Source organism: Mus caroli, chromosome 1 (assembly GCF_900094665.2).
Source record: "Mus caroli chromosome 1, CAROLI_EIJ_v1.1, whole genome shotgun sequence".
NCBI classification, from domain to species: Eukaryota; Metazoa; Chordata; class Mammalia; order Rodentia; family Muridae; genus Mus; species Mus caroli.
In genome coordinates, this window is record NC_034570.1 from 144,776,702 (window position 1) to 144,793,128 (window position 16,427).

The 16,427-nt window shown below is 41.5% G+C and overlaps 1 long non-coding RNA gene across 1 annotated transcript in view; it reads right to left on the bottom strand.

The window, feature by feature from the left end:
* Positions 1 to 220: 220 nt before the first annotated feature.
* Positions 221 to 16,427, bottom strand: part of LOC110290999 — a 78,190-nt gene continuing 61,983 nt past the window's right edge. The window contains exon 3 of the long non-coding RNA XR_002377524.1: positions 221 to 508. This is a non-coding gene — a long non-coding RNA (uncharacterized LOC110290999). The remainder of the gene's footprint in view (positions 509 to 16,427) is intronic.

The following is a 16,427-nucleotide window of genomic DNA, read 5'->3' on the forward strand; positions in this document are numbered from 1 at the left end:
TCACTTTTGAGCTTAACACACACAGACCCTTCCTCCTCCACCTTCTCCCCAAGATAGGGTTTCTCTGTAACAACAGCCTTGGCTGTCCTGGAACCCATTCTGTAGACCAGTATGACCTTGAACTCATAGAGTTCTGCCTGCCTGTGCCTCCTGAGTGCTGGGATTAAAGGTGTGCGCCATCATACCTGGGTAATTTTTCTTTTCTTCTTTTCTTTCTTTTGCTTGCATTTTTGAGAGTGTCTCCAGTTTATTCAAGGCTGACTTTGAACTCTGCACAGCCAAGGAACCTCTTTCTGTCAAACTCAGGAACATAATAGAGTCAAGGCAACTCCTCTTCTCTTGGATCTAAAGCTCTGAACGGTCAATGTGCCTGAATTCTTCATCAGGATGAGTCTTTCCTGTGAACCTGAACCAGATTGTCCACTGTCCTTCCCATCTTTTACCTCTATCTTCCATTCCACAGCGCAAAATTAAAACTTTCTCCATTTTGAGATAATTTCAGTGTCATCTACAGCTACAAGAAACAGAGAACTGAATTTAGTTCTCTTGAAAGAACTCTTAGCCACCGAGCTGTCTCTCTAACCTCCATGTTGACTTTTAAAAGACTCTAACCCATAGTTCTTGATCTAGGGAATTTACTAATCTGTTCTTTGTTTCTACAAATTTATTGTTTCAAAAAAATGACAAAAATAGAATTATATATTACATGACCTTTGAATTGGACTTTAAAAAAAAACCCTCTGATTAGTTCTCTAATTCTTTGGGAATTCATTGAAATTGCTTTATTTCTCATTGGATCGTGTGGCTGCACCACAGCGTATGATGTAAGCATTCTTTCTTTGTAGCTTTGTGTTTGATTTTAACAGTTTCACTAACCTACAGTCTAGGGCGTCTGTGTCACTGGGCATGCCCATCAGTGATTCTGAGTGACTGGCTACCACACAGCCTCAGCAGCAGGTAAATGTCTGAGAGCTGTTCCAACAGTAACCCAAAGACTGGGCATCTAAGAGGGGGCACTATCTTCTGCTCCCAGTAATCTCTTTAGACACATGCAGATTAGCTTCCATCCAACCCTGGCTGGGTTCAGACATGCATGCGACCTCATCCATGGTCAGTCAAAACAATTAGGCCAAAGTCACAAGTTCTTCTATTTATAGTTGGATATTTAGAGTTCTAAGAAACAATCACTCCCATATTCCTTCATGAAAAGTACTCCCAGAGGCCAGTTTGTACATCAGGACCCTGACCTACCTATATGGCACAGTGGTTGAGGATGGCTTTTGGTATGACTTTTAGAGACAGCCCGGTCCCCTTTCTTTGTGTGTGACTATTTAAAACCTCTATCAGATGTCTCTCTTCTGTAGCTGCAACCCCTCCCACAATGCTCCTTTTAAGATGCTTCTCTCAGATAATCTTGTTATATTGGTGCAAAACTAACAAGATGCTTTGCTACTGACAGTTTTTCATTTGTTGGGGATCTTTGAGTAATTTGTTTATTTCTATATTACCCCCCAATACAAAACTCTATGTTGCAGATATAGTACCAATGCTCTCTTCCGGCTACAGAGACCCTTGAACAGTCTCTGTCCTTGTTGGTTGACTGTTTTTTTTTCTGAGAGGTTATTGGTTAGCATCCCCTGTGCCCCCTCTCATGTGTGTGTGTGTGTGTGTGTGATTTTGGGGCAGGAAGGAATTTACAGATCTACAGTACAGTCTGTCTTTCTAGCTTCAGTTTGCCAAATACTTCTGCCTCTTGAACCAGCTTCAGATCATTCGTGAGTGTGATGACAAGTCCTCTCAGACCAAAGAAAGTTTCAAATGCTGAAGAGGACAGAGTAGTGGGGTTCACCTTGCCTACAGACTAACAGGCTTCACTCAAGCTTCTCGGAGCTCAGGTGCTTAATGAGTTAGAAATTCACCCTGAATTTCACTGCCTTCCCTGGTGAACTCTTTAGCCAAAAGTTTTCTTAGACCAAGCTACACTACATTACTTATTTTGTAAGTCCATCAAAAATGTAAATCTACATTCGATGGGACTTGCTTTTATGGTCCCTAGTTGGTGTCTAGCATTTGCAAATGTTTTATAATGTTCCCCTGACTGGCTCTGCCTTAAGCAGGCAGCCTAACCTTCCTTTGCCTCTTCCCTCAGCAAACACAAAAAAAACCCAATAATATCTGTTGTCTCTACAGTTTTAAAGTTTAGGCTTTCACGAAGAGTATTATCCTAGTAATATTTTGTATCCATCTTTTAATATCCGAGTAGCTCCTAAGGGCTCATGTGATGGTTCAGTGGGAAAAGGTACTTGCTGCCAAGCCAGAAGACCTCAGTTTAATTCCCAGGACCCACAGGGTAGAAATAGAGACTTGACTCATGAAAATTGTACTCTGTTGGAACACACACACACACACACACACACATGTACACACATGTGCATGCTTGAGAAATAGGGAACAAAAGTAAAAGAAAGAAGAGGCTTGGCTAACAAGTGGGCTTTAGAGCCAGATAAACTTGAGTTAGGCTTTTGGGTTCTTTATCATGCATGTGCTTGTATCTTGAGTTAGTTTTCCTGTTAGCCTTCAGGGTTTTTTGTTGTTGTTGTTGTTTTTTCCACGTTTTAAACGGGGGTGCATTCCTAAGACTGTGAGAGAATTTTACTAATTGCCAGTACATTGTGAGCATCATCATTTTATAGTCATTTATTTCTGTGTTCAAACATGTTATATGCTCAGCAAATAAAAGCTATTTTTGTTTGATGATTCTTGCACACATGACTAAAATCATTGCCTGTCTCTTGTCTTTATATATGAAGCTTGAATGGTGTTCTGGCCAACAAGGGCCTCATTTCCTCAAGTTTCTTCTTCCCCTCCCCCCTCCTCCTCCCATCCCCTCCCCTTCCCTCCCCCTCCCCTTTCCCTCCTCTTCTCCCTCTTCTTCCTCTTCCTCTTCCTCTTCTTCTTCCTCTTCCTCTTCCTCTTCCTCTTCTTCCTCCTCCTCCTCTTCCCCTTCCCCTTCCCCTTCCCCTTCCTCTTCTTCTTCTTCTTCTTCTTCTTCTTCTTCTTCTTCTTCTTCTTCTTCTTCTTCTTCTTCTTCTTCTTCAAATTATTTATTTATGTATGTGAGTACACTGTAGCTGTTTTCAGATACACCAGAAAAGGGTATTGGATCTCATTACAGATGGTTGTGAGCCACAATGTGGTTGCTGAGAACTAAACTCATGACCTCTGGAAGAGCAGTCAGTGCTCTTAACTGATGAGCCATCTCTGCAGCCCCATACTCTGCTTCTTTAAGGAAGGCATTTGCCAGATTATGTTTGGAGACTCGGGCTTCCTGGTGTTCAGATAGGATTCCCTTCTCAACACCTGTTCTCTTACTGAAATGTGTCATGGAAAAGCTTGAGCTCTGGCAACCCTAACAAGTTGTTCTCAGCCACCCATCCTCCATACACCAATTAAAAAGTCAAAACAGCAGTGAAAAGTAGAGAAAGGAGATTTAATCAATTCAGCCATATTGGAAAGAGGACCCAGTACAGATATCCAGTGGCTCCCAAGCGTACTTTGAGGTACTGACACGAAGCTTAGGCTTAAGTAAAATAGGGCTCAAGATGTATGCATAGAGAAGCATTTTGGGTCAAGGGGAGGTCCCATCTATTGACCATCTTTGTCTAGATTAAATCTGGTTAGTCTGATGCGTTGTCAGGATTGTGTAAAATCTCTTTCTGGGAGATAGGTTCCTCCTCTCTCTACCATCAGGGCTTCAGTCTCTCCTTCTCCTATTATGAGACTGTGGGGATATGACAGCCAGCCCTAACCCATGGCCCTGTGTTTTTGCCTCTCCACCAATGAACAGCTCTGTCCTAGTCTTTAGTGTTCAGACCTAAGTGATAATTTACAGGTCCCCTGTATAAAACTTAATATGGAACCAGGAATCCCTTAAGGTCGGTTGACCTTTTGTTCTGGAATGCCTGGGAGAGCCTAGTGGCCTGCAGGTGAGATAAGATAGGCTAATGGGCTGTGAGTTATTAACAGCTGTCTTTGCTTGCCTGCTTATTGCTATGGGGAAGGGATGAAATTGTCTTTTTTATTACAATATTGGGAAAGTAAGGAACAACTGAAAGAAGAAAAATAATTTTGCTGTCCAGCTGTGGATTCCATGGGTGTAGGGCACATCTTTCTGATGTCTGCCTTTAAAACCCTACCTTACCCTTATGCTTCCACAGAGCATACTGTTTGGCTCTAAGGCTGCTGTCCTGTTAACAGTAAGAATAAATCCACTTAAACTAAATTTGAATTGAGTCTAAGTCCTTGGTCTTTCCCAGTGGATTTGAAAGACATGACAAGACTCCTAGGACAATTCCAGGTGTTTTGGGGGGGACCATTATTTCAATACTGGTAGCTAAAGGAAGGGGAGCATGACTCCAGAGTGTCTCCTCTCCTGCCAGAACTGTTAGGAGGCATTTCATAACGTTAGTTGTCAGATTTATATTTTTAAAAATGTCTTCCACATCTCTAAGTGTTTCCCACAGTCTAACAATTCTGCTCTTTCGTTCTCTGTGCTATTGTCTGGAGAGCTGGAGGTAAGGCTTTCAACACTATCATTTCTCCATCCTCCAGTCAGTTGTGATTACTTTTGGTAAGGGGGACTCTGCCATGACTATGTATCCAAACTGGGTATCCAGAAGTTACTTTTAATAATTATTTTGTTGTCTTTTAAAATACTTTATTTTTAAGCCAGATGGTAGTGATACAATTCTTTAATACTAGCGCTAGGGAGGCAGAGGCAGGAGGATCTCTGAGTTTGAGACCAGCCTGGGTTACAGAGCTAGTTCTAGGACAGCCTGGACTGTTTCACAGAGAGATCCTGTCTCCAGGGTGTGTGAAGAGGAAACCAAAAAAAAAAAAAAAAAGATTATTTTTATTCTTAATTATGGGGGAAGAGAGCTGCGCAAGAATGCTCAACAGCTAAGTGTTACAGTGTTCTTGCAGAAGACCTGATTTCAGTTCCCAGGACTCACATCAGGTGACTCACACAGCCTGTAACCCCAGCTCCAGAGGTTCCAGTGCTCTCCTCAGGCTTCCACAGGCACTGCAAGCACATGCACAGCTCCCTCCTTAGCTCCTCTTATTATTTAAAATTACATCTATCTATCTATCTATCTATCTATCTATCTATCTATCTATCTATCTATCTATCACCTATCTACTATCTATCTATCTATCTATCTACTACCTACCTATCTATTTTTCTATCTACCTTTCATTCACACACAGAATGTAGGGGTCAAAGGTCAACATCAGGTCTCTTTCAATTGCTCCCCTACCCTCACAGTTTTGAGACAGTGTCTCTCATTGATCCTGGTTCTGCATTTAGTTAGGCTGGCTGGCCAATGAGCTCCAGGGATCTGCCAGTCTCTGCTTCCCCAGGGCTGAGGTTTACAGACATGTGCCTCTGCTCTCAGCTTGTTATTTATCTATTTAAGTGCAATTTTAAACTCATTCTTTGAGAATTTCATATGCGTCATATAATGTATTTTTTAATCATATTCACCCTTCATTTACCACCCCTGCAACTCTTCTTGGTTCCTTCTGTCAACTTTATGTCCCTGCAATGTGTTTTTTAATAACTTACTGAATCTAAGTAGTGCTGCCTATACACCCATGGGTGTGAAGCCATCTAGTGGAACATGGTCATCTTATAAGGGCCACACCCCTAAAGAAAACTGACCATCCCTTCCTCGCAGCCAGCTCCACAGCTAGGGGTGGAGGCTTGTGCGTTCCTCCCCTATGCATGATGCAATGTTGACTAGTTTGATCTTGCTTTGCTAACCACAGCTGCTGTTAGTTTATCAGTATTCGGCCCTGCCATGTCCAGGGGACACTATTTTGCACCAGTCCTCCCTGTTCTACCTCTTATAGTCTTTCTGTCCTTTGCTCCACAGTGTTCCCTGAGCCTTGATGGAAGGAGGTGTAATAGACATGCCCAAATTATGGCTAAACACTCCACAAACACTTATTCTTTGTACCTTAACCATTGTGAATCTCTAAAACAACCACTGTCTAGTACACAAAGAGACCTCTCTAATGAGGGCTGAGACCTGCACCAATCTATGGGTAGAGAGATGCAAATGTAGAAGGCAGTTTGATACTGTATCCAATTGGCAAAATAATAGTATAAAGATCTTCCCTGTGGCTTATGACCTCCTTGGCCATTCCATTTGGGCCAGATTTATAGAATTGGGCACCCATTTCTTTCTGTGGAATGTGCATGCGCCTTAAATCCAATCAGAAATTGATTGGCTAGCCCTGCGACATCCGTGCCACTATTGCAAAGCTAAGTAGAAACTGTAACTTGTGGGGTTCCCAACTAGGTAATACTATTAGTAACTTCTCCCTAAGCAGCTAGGATAGCACCATTTGGTATCATGAAAGCTATGAGCCTAGATGAGCTTCAAGACCAGTAACTGCTTTTTATGTATATGATGGGGAGGGAATCTCAGGTTCTAACTCTTGAGTGACAGGTACCTTACCAGTTGAGCCTCTTCCCAGCCATTATTGAAATGCTTTATTTATTTTTCTTTGTATTGGAAATATTTCAACTACATCCTTACTAGTTTAGCTATTAAGGTAAGTGGCTAGGTGGATAACAAAATAAATATTCCATGAGTTTCCTTTTTCTTTTTGACAATTGAATAAATATATACAACATGTTGTAGTCATACTCACTCCCTCCATTACCCAATTCCTGCTCCTCATGATACCTTCTTTACTTCTTTACTACTAGTTCCTCTCCTACTTTCACATCTCACATGCATGAGCAAGTATTTGTGTGTGTGCACGCACATGTGCAGGAGCCAAACTTTTGTGCAAGCAGCCGTAGTTGGTAATGTATGTTCAGGACTGCAACAGAAGAGTCATATCCAGAAACTATCACTTCATAGCACCCATCCCATCTTCCATCCTCCATCCTTACATTCTCTCTGCCCTCTCCTGTGTGGTGTATCCTGAGCTTCAAAGGGAGTGATAAAGATGTCCCATTTGGGGCTGAGTACCAGACTTTCATTTACAGCCTGTTGTCTGGTTAAGTATCTACACCAACCAGTATTACCCCTCACAGAAGGAAGCATCTCCTATCAAGGCTGATCGTAACACTAGTCTATGGATATAAACATAAATACTTAGAAGGCAGTTTAACTCCATGCCCACTTTGCAAAGCATCAGTAGTAGGTTCAGCCCTAAGGCCTGTTACCATCCTAGCCAGATTTACAATACCAGATATAAATTCCTTTCTATGGAACAAGCCTCAGATCCAACCAGAAGGCAGTGTGCTGGTCACCCACAAAACAGTCATGCCACGATTGCACCAAAGGTTGGTTGGTGTTGTTGTGACCCTCATCCACAGCTGTGTAAGACTGCTGAGGACTCTTCTCCTCCGAGAGCCCACATAGCACTGCCCAGAACTGTGAATGTTACCAGCAGAGAGGGAGCATCTGGCCCAGTTTCAGCCTGATTCCTCTGTGCCCTGAATCCAAAATGTGCTGTTTCTTCAGCAGTAGGTCTTGCCATCCAGGTCTGGTGGGCAGCCAAGGACAAAAGCAATAGCCTATGCTGTATCAGAAGCCACTTTGTCTTCCCAGCCAATAACTCTTAGGATGATATTCCACACTGTGTACTGGGATTTTTTTTTTTAATTTAAAACCTACCACTTCAATATATATTTGGATGTGTGTTTATACATAATAAACCATGGTTGGAGTAATATTGTATATGGGGACTAAATTTTTTCTTAATATTATAAAAGAAGTTTTCTTCCCTCTCTGTATCATTGATGGCTTACATCTCTGAGAAAAGTGTCACCTCTATTCACAAGAGGGAGGAGCCTAAGCTAAATCTAAGTAAGCCTTAATCCTAAACACCTCTTTAAACTACACATTCTTGCCACTGGGTCTTGGGAGGATGTGAAATGGCATTGAATCTTTATTTGATTTGATCCATTAAGACTTTTGCTTTGGGGGCCAGAGAGATGGCTCAGCAGTTAAGAGCACTTGCTACTCTTGTAGAGGGCCTGAGTTCAATTCCCAGCACCCACAACCATCCATTGGCACACACATGATACATGCAGGGAAAACCTTCCTACACATTCAAAAATAAAATAAATCCTAAAAAAAAACCAAAAAAACAAAACTTTGCTTTAAAATGGTGTGTATGTGTGTGTGTGTGTGTGTGTGTGTGTGTTGCCTACATTTATGTTTCTGTTCTATGTCTATGCTAGGTGCTCAAGGATGTCAGCGGGCATTGAATCCCCTGGAACTATAGCTATGGATGATTAAGAGCTGTGATGTGGATGTTGGCAACTGAATCCAGGTTTCTTGCAGGAACAGCAAGCACTCTTTACCACTAAGCCATCTCTCCAGCACCACATTACGGGTTTAAATAAGAGTAAACCTTTTAAAAGACCTTTAAAAAGTTATTTAGTATAATATTGTCGTAAATGTATTCCTTGAGAATTTTATATGGAAAGATGCAGTGTATTTTGATCATATTCATCACCCACTTCCCTCTTCAACTCTTCCAGGATTCTCCACTCCACTCCACGAGAACAAACTTTGTCATGGCTCTAATATACTTCACAATTTACATGGCCTCTTGCTAACATCTCCCTTTTTCTTTAATTACAGAATGTTATTTTGCTCTAGGTAGCAGCTAAAGGGCTGTGCACTTCTGTGTGCCGTGCAACCAGATGTGGTCATGTTTCTGATCTCTGGCCAATGATATAAGTTTCAGAACACTGCTGAGAAGATAACCATGACAATGGCTAATGCTCTTGTAGTCATCTTGACTCTTACATTGACCTCAAAACTGGAAGATGATATAGATGATATTAGATGTTATTATCCAGACCACTCTCTTGGAGTCCTTTTATGAAGCCTAATAAATAAAAAACTATATTGTTCAGTGAAAATCAAGTCAAAATGCCAAATGTTTGTTTAATTTGAATCTGACTGTTTCTATGATCTATATGAATAATGAAAGATTAACAGCAGTTGTGGCTGGAGAGATGACTCAGTGAGTAAGATCACTTACTACTCTTGCAGAAGATCTAGATCTGCTTTCCAGCACCCACATGGCGGTTCCCAACTGCCTGGAAACTCACACATACTTGGCACTATGTTACAGAAGCCTTCCTAGCACTGTTGTCTGAGTAGTTAAAGTAGGAAAATTACTAAATAATATATATTTATAGATTAGACTATAAGACAATACAATAAGCAAGAACCTCAACTCCAACAACAGTATGAATTAATTTTAGAAATTTGGTGGTCATTAAAAAATAAAAGACATGAAGTATACCTTCTCTCTCTCTCTCTCTCTCTCTCTCTCTCTCTCTCTCTCTCTCTCTCTTTTACCATTTCTGTTGTTATGTCTCCCTTTTCATTTCTGATTTTGTTAATTTGGATACTGCCTCTGGGCCCCTTAGTTAGTTTGGCTAGGGGTTTATCTATCTTGTTGATTCTCTCAAAGAACCAGCTTTTGGTTTTGTTGATTCTTTGTATTGTTCTCTTTGTTTTAATTTCATTGATTTTGGCCCTGAGTTTGATTATTTCCTGCCTTCTACTCCTCTTGGGTGAGTTTGCTTCATTTTGTTCTAGAGCTCTCAGGTGTGCTGTTAAGTTGCTAGTGCAAGATCTCTCCAGTTTCTTTACCAGAACATTTAGTGCTATGACTTTTCCCCTTAGCACTGCTTTCATTGTGCCCCATAAGTTTGGGTATGATGTGTCTTCATTTTCATTAAATTCCAAGAAGTCTTTAATTTCTTTCTTTATTTCTTCCCTGACCAAGTTATCATTAAGTAGAGAGTTGTTCAGTTTCCACCCATATGTGGACTTTCTGTTACTTTTGCTGTTATTGAAGACCAGCCTTAGGCCATGGTGATCTGATAGGATGCATGGAATTGTTTCAATCTTCTTGTATTGATCGGTTGAGGGTTGTTTTGTGACCTATTAGATGGTCAATTTTTGAGAAGGTACCATGAGGTGTTGAGAAGAAGGTGTATTCTTTTGTTTTAGGGTGAAATGTTCTGTAGATATCTATTAAATTAATTTGGTTCATAACCTCTACTAGTTTCACTGTATTTCTCTTTAGTTTTTGCTTCAATGACCTGTCCATTGGTAAGAGTTGGGTGCTGGTCTCCCACTATTGTTGTGTGGAGTTCAATGTGTTAGTAAAGTTTATTTTATGAATGTGGTTGCCCTTGCATTTGGGGCATAGATGTTCAGAATTGAGACTTTCTCTTTGTGGATTTTCTCTTTGATGAATATGAAGTGTCTTTCCTCGTTATTCTTGATAACTTTTGGTTGAAAGTCAATTTTATTGGATATTAGGATGGTGACTCCTGCTTGTTTCCTGGGACCATTTGCTTGGAAGACCTTTTTCCATCCTTTACTTTGAGATAGTGTCTGCCTTTGTTGTTGAATGTGTTTCTTGTATGCAGCAAAATGCTGGATCTTGTTTGCATATCCAGTCTGTTAACTTACATCATTTTATGGGTGAGTTGAGCTGATTAATATTGAGAGATATTAAAGACAGATGACTGTTGGTCCCTGCTGTTTGTTTTTGTAGGTGGCTTTGTGTGCTTGTGGTTCTCTCTCTTTGGCTTTGTTGTGAGATGCTTAATATCTTGTCTTTTCTTTGGTGTAGGTACTTTCCTTGCATTGGAGTTTTCTTTTTGTTATCCTCGCTAGTGCTGGATTGATAGATAGATATTGTTTGAATTTGGTTTTGTCCCGGAATATTTTGTTTTCCCCATCTATGTTGACTGAGAGTTTTGCTGGGTATAGTAGCCTGGGCTGCCATTTGTGTTCTCTTAGAGTCTGCATGACCTCTGACCAGGCTGTTCTGGCTTTCATAGTCCCTGTTGAGAAGTTTGGTGTAATTCTGATAGGTCTACCCTTGGCCCGTTTCCCTTGCAACTTTTAATATTCTTTCTTTGTTCTGTGGATTTAGTGTTTTAATTATTATGTGACGAGAGGATTTTCTTTTCTGGTCCCATTTATTTGGTGTTCTGTAGGCTTCTTGTTCCTTTATGGTCATCTCTTTTTTTAGGTTAGGGAAATTTTCTTCTATGATTTTGTTGACACTTTCAGGTCCTTTGAGCTAGGAATCTTCAGTCTCCTCTATTCCGATTATCCTTAGATTTGGTCTTTTCATTGTGTCCTGAATTTCCTGGATGTTTTGGGTTAGGAGTTTTTATATTTTGAATTTCCTTTGACAGTTGTGTCAATCTCTTCTCTCGTATCTTCTAAACCTGAGATTCTCCCTTCTATCTCTTATATTCTGTTGGTGATACTTACATCTATAATTCCTGGCCTCTTTCCTAGGTCTTCTGTTTCCAGGTTTGCCTCCACTTGTGTTTTCTCTTTTGTTTCTACTTCCACTTTTAGGTCTTGGACTGATTTATTCAATTTCTTCACCTGTTTGATTGTGTTTTCCTGTATTTCTTTAAGGGCTTTATTTGTTTCCTCTTTAAGGGCTTCTACCTGTTTATCTGAGTTTTCCTGTATTTCTTTCATTGAGTTATTTATATCCTCCTTAAAGGACTCTATTATCTTCATGAGATAGGATTTTAGGTCAGCTTCCTGATTTTCAGATATGTTGGTGTATTCAGGACTTGCTATGGTGGGAGAACTGGGTTCTGATGATGCCCATGTAAATTGACTTCTGTTGCTTATGGTCTTGCACTTGCCTCTTGCATCTGGTTGTCCCTGGTGTTTGTTGGTCTGGGTGACTCTGTCTGGAGTCTGCCTCTTTTGTCCCTGGGTTGCTTCAGGTCTCCTGATAGGCCTGTGGCCCTGGCTGTAGCAGACCACCTGTGTCTTCTAACTGGGGGCTCTTCAGAGGGGCAGAGAAGCTGCTGATCTGCTGCCCTGGCTGCAATAGATTTCCTGGGTTGCCTTATACTTTTGGGTCTTCAGAGGAGCAGTCAGGCTGTTGTCCTGTGTGAAGATGTTCTCCAGGCAGCTCTATGGACTGTGGTTTCTGTTTCCCTGTGTGCAGCAGAATTTCCAGGAAGGCTTTCAGTCTGTGGGCCTTGCATGCCAGAGAGCCTCTATGAGGTCTTCAGACTGTGGTGTCTGTTGCCCAGTTGCCCTGTGTACAGAAGAGCTCCTGGGATGCCTTCAAGCTGTGGTGCCTTCAGGGAAGCAGACAAGCTGGCAATCAACTGATTGCCTTCTATGTAGCAGATCTACTGGGATGCCTCAGGCTGTGGTGTCAGTTACCCTGAGGGCAGTGGATCTTTTGGGATGGCTCAGAATATGATGTCTCCAGGGGAGCAGCATAGAAAGGACAGGGTGGAAGTGGAGGGGTTTTGGGGGGGAGGGGGCAGGGTTGGGTAGTGATGGGTCCTGAGTCCATTGGACTCTCCGTGGCAGCTGTGGGACGTCCAGAGGGTCCTTACCAAATGCACTGAGTGCAACAGGTCTTCTGGGATGGCTCAGGATATGGTGTCTCCAGGGGAACAGACTAGCTAGCAGTCTGCCCAGCAGAAAGGACCAGGTGGAAACGGAAGGGACATAAAGTATGCCTTTTAATTAAAATGGATGTAAAACAGAATAAAAGATTAAAAATCAAGAAAGCAGTTACTTGAGGTTTTGGGTTATTTCTAAGAAATGTAGGCGAAGTGGCCTACTAATAGCATGGCTAATGTTTCTCTGGCTTTGTTACTTCTGCCAACCACCTAAAAAAATGAATCATGAGTCTGCCCAAATATCTTCAGAAACTAATTTATGAAGCCTAAAGTACCCTGGTACTAAAATCTGACAAAAACTCTAAAAGTAAATTATAGATCAAGATCTTTCATAAACACAGATGTAAATATTCTTAATGTTTTCATGGGGAGGTCAGGCAGGCCTACCAGCACAGTTCCCAAGAAGAAAGAGACGGTGCATGTCTATGTCAAAAGCCTAAAAAAATAAATAAATAATAACCTAAGTACAAACTCTAAGAACTGAGGCTGGAGGATGGCTCAGTGCTTCAGAGCACGGGCTGCTCTCCTGGAGGAACAGGGTTCAATCCCCAGGACCCACATGGCACCTCTCATCCATCTGTGACTCTAGCCCCAGAGGAGTCAATATTTTCTTTTGGCTTCTGAGGGCACAGCACACACATATCATGCAGATACGCAGGCAGAACAACCATATACAAAATAACAAAATTGAAAAACCCCAAGCAACTGTGATAGTTTTTTTTTAAAGATGTATTTCCTTGTTTGTTTATTTTATATGAGTACACTGTTGCTGTCTTCAGACATGTCAGAAGAGGGAATCTGGTCTCATCACAAATGGTTGTGAGCTACCATGTGGTTGCCGATAATTGAACTCAGGACCTCCGGAAAAGCAGCCAGTACTCTTAACCACTGAGCCATCCTTCCAGCCATGAAAGAAAACCAAATGAACTAGAAAACTCTACTGGGATTATGAGTCAGAAGTCTTGATGTTATAAATTTACCAGTTTACTCTTCAAACCAATCTGCAGACTCAATAACAATAAAGCATATCTCTTAGTATTTACATCACTACTCCCTTATCTTTGGTATTTCAGCTTTAGAAGTTCTTCAACCAGGTACTTTTCTTCAAAAGCACTAGTTACCTTTCCATGTAAATTTTAGAATCCATCTGTAAAAGCCCTTCCCCCACACAAACAAAAGAGAGCCCCCCCCCCAGATGCCCTTTAAAGGCACTTGCCACCAAGCTCTGGTGACATGTTGGATCCCTTGTATGCACAAGGTGGAAGGAAAGTATTGAATAAGTGTGGAATCATCTACAAAGCACATCTTAAAGGCTTTTGAGAGGCAGCCAAGAGCACTGGCCTGTGCTGTTTCAGGGATTATCCGGGACCTCCCTTACCAACGACTTGTAAGAACATATCCTATGCCTGGCACTAGGGTAAGCTTTTAATAACCCATGGCTTCTAGAATCAGTGGTGTCCATTCATGCAGTTTTCAAACTTTGAAACTGAACTGCGTTTGTGTCAGTCGTTGCATTGGTGAACCTTGATATGCAATGAACAGATTCACCTGGACACAGGCGCTGTTTGCAAGCGGAAGTGATTTTCATTTTATTTCGTTGAAAGAATCTTCACCTCTTCAGAGCAGGAACCACTGTGTACAGAAAGAGAAAGCAGAAAGCACCCTCAACATTTCAGTAGTCCAGTGGCTCTCAGCCTTCCTAATGCTGCAACCCTTTAACACTGTTCCTCATGTTGTGATGACCCTGGACCAAAAAATTATTATTGCTGCTACTTCCTAACTGTAATATTGTTATTGTTATAGATCACAACGTAATAACTAATATGCAGGATATCTGCTCTGCGATGCCTGTAGGGGTCCTGACCTGCAGGCTGAGAACCACTGCTCTAGTCAACTCTTCCTACAGATGAAGAAACTAAGTCTCAGGAAAGTAGAGGGACGTTCATTGGGAAACATTAGAAGCCACATCTCCCTTCCTGTTCTTAGTCAAAGGTGTCTGCCTTCAGAGGTCAATCTATTAAGAAGAGAGAACATTGCCTGCCTCCCTCATTCAGTGCTGATTCACATGGAGTTCTCAGGGCTGAGTGATGGCTCATGCCTGTGAACCCCTGCACTGAAGCAGGACTGAGAGTTCCAGGGCTTGTGGCTCTCTGAAGACAAGATCTGGTCATCTTTTTTTTTTTTGGGGGGGGGGGCTGTTTCCATGGTTCACCATCCTAGGCAGATAAATACATCAAGATATGGGAAAAAAATAAAAGTAGTTTAATTTGGCTGCCTCTCTTTTAAAATAATGTTGATCTACTTATTTTTTTAAAAGGGGTTTATTTTTATCTTCAAATTACAAGTATTGTGTGAGCAGGGGTGTGGTAGGGGTGTGTGCATCTGTGTGCATGTGACCCTGAAGGCCAAATGCTTGGATCCTCCAGCACCTGGAGTTATAGGTGCTTACAAGCCATCTGATGTGGGTGCTGGGAATTGAACTTGCATTCTCTGCAAGAGTGGCGTGTGTTCCTAACTGTTGAACCAGATCCCCGAATCCCCATCTTTATTTTTGCTTTAATCGCTGAGCAAACCCTCTAGGTTCCTTGTCTTTGTTTTTAATGACGTATTAAAGGAAATGCAAACCTTCAGATAAAAAAAATAATGATTTTAATTGTCATGGTGTAGGATAAATGCTTAGTGGACATGAGAAAGGATGAATGTTAATACGGCGGGGTAAACATAATATATATGGGACTTGTCACCACCTGGAATTTAGGACATCCATTGAAGGCTTTGAAAATAGCCTATGGATAAAGGAGAATTCTTGTATCTGTCTCACAGTGAGTAATAGGTAGGATTGATGAATCTAGTTCTTGTGTTAACTTTTGGTAGACTTTTTGTTTGTTTGTTTTAAGATGATGAATGTAAAAACATTTTCTCGGGATGGTCAGGTGATACAGTTCATATACGTAGATTCTCAATAGTCTAGCCTAATCTGGCAGTTAAAAAATGGAGTAGTTAGTGCCATCATGTCTCTTAGGCTTTTAACTAAACACAGAGAATAACTCCATGTTGGGTTTTTGATGGGAGTTGCTGGACGCTACTGGACTCTCAGAAAAGTCTTCTCTATTACAAAGAAAGGCAGATGCACATGGCTTGGGAACCAGAAGGTGAAGGTTCCCTATAGCAACTGAGGAGCCTATGAGTAACACCACAAGGAAGGGGGGCATGCCTCTCCCAAGTACAGTTAAGCCATCAGAAGTTGTGTTTAGTGGAGGCTCCAAAATTCATCTCAAAGAGAACAATATGAATATTTCAAGTTAGGCTACAATAACCTGAGAGAAGCCTCTGTAGGGTCTGGGCAGACAGTGTAGTGCTAAGAAGCATGGCCTCTTCTTGGGATCCTGGAATAAATCAGCCAGAAAACACACATACACACACACACACACACACACACACACCAGGAAACTGTAAGCACCAAAGAGTTATGCATATTGACCAATAGATATTATATCTGTCCTATCCGAGGTCAGTTATCTTTGTTTTGTATCTTCTCCTGGTTCGTGCTATGCGCATGCTCACTCAGGGTGACTACTTAAAATCATGACCTGGTCTTGTTGAAACGCCCCTCCTTGCTGATTTGAGCGGTGGAGTTAGAATGCAGACTTTGCAGTTCTGTCCAGGGGACCTACATGAAATTCTTCTACGGCTTAGTTCACAAACCCAGTGAACAGGAAGGATTTATTCCTCCTATTAGTTAGACTCAGAAAAAGATATTAAAGGATATTCTTGATTGACTGCCTGCCTGATTGTGTTAATTAGAGGATTCAGATTCAGAAAAAAAGCTGTTCTTACTAGATGTACTGATTACTTTCTGATTGCCATGACTGAACATCTGACATAACCGACTTAAAGGGAGAGAGGC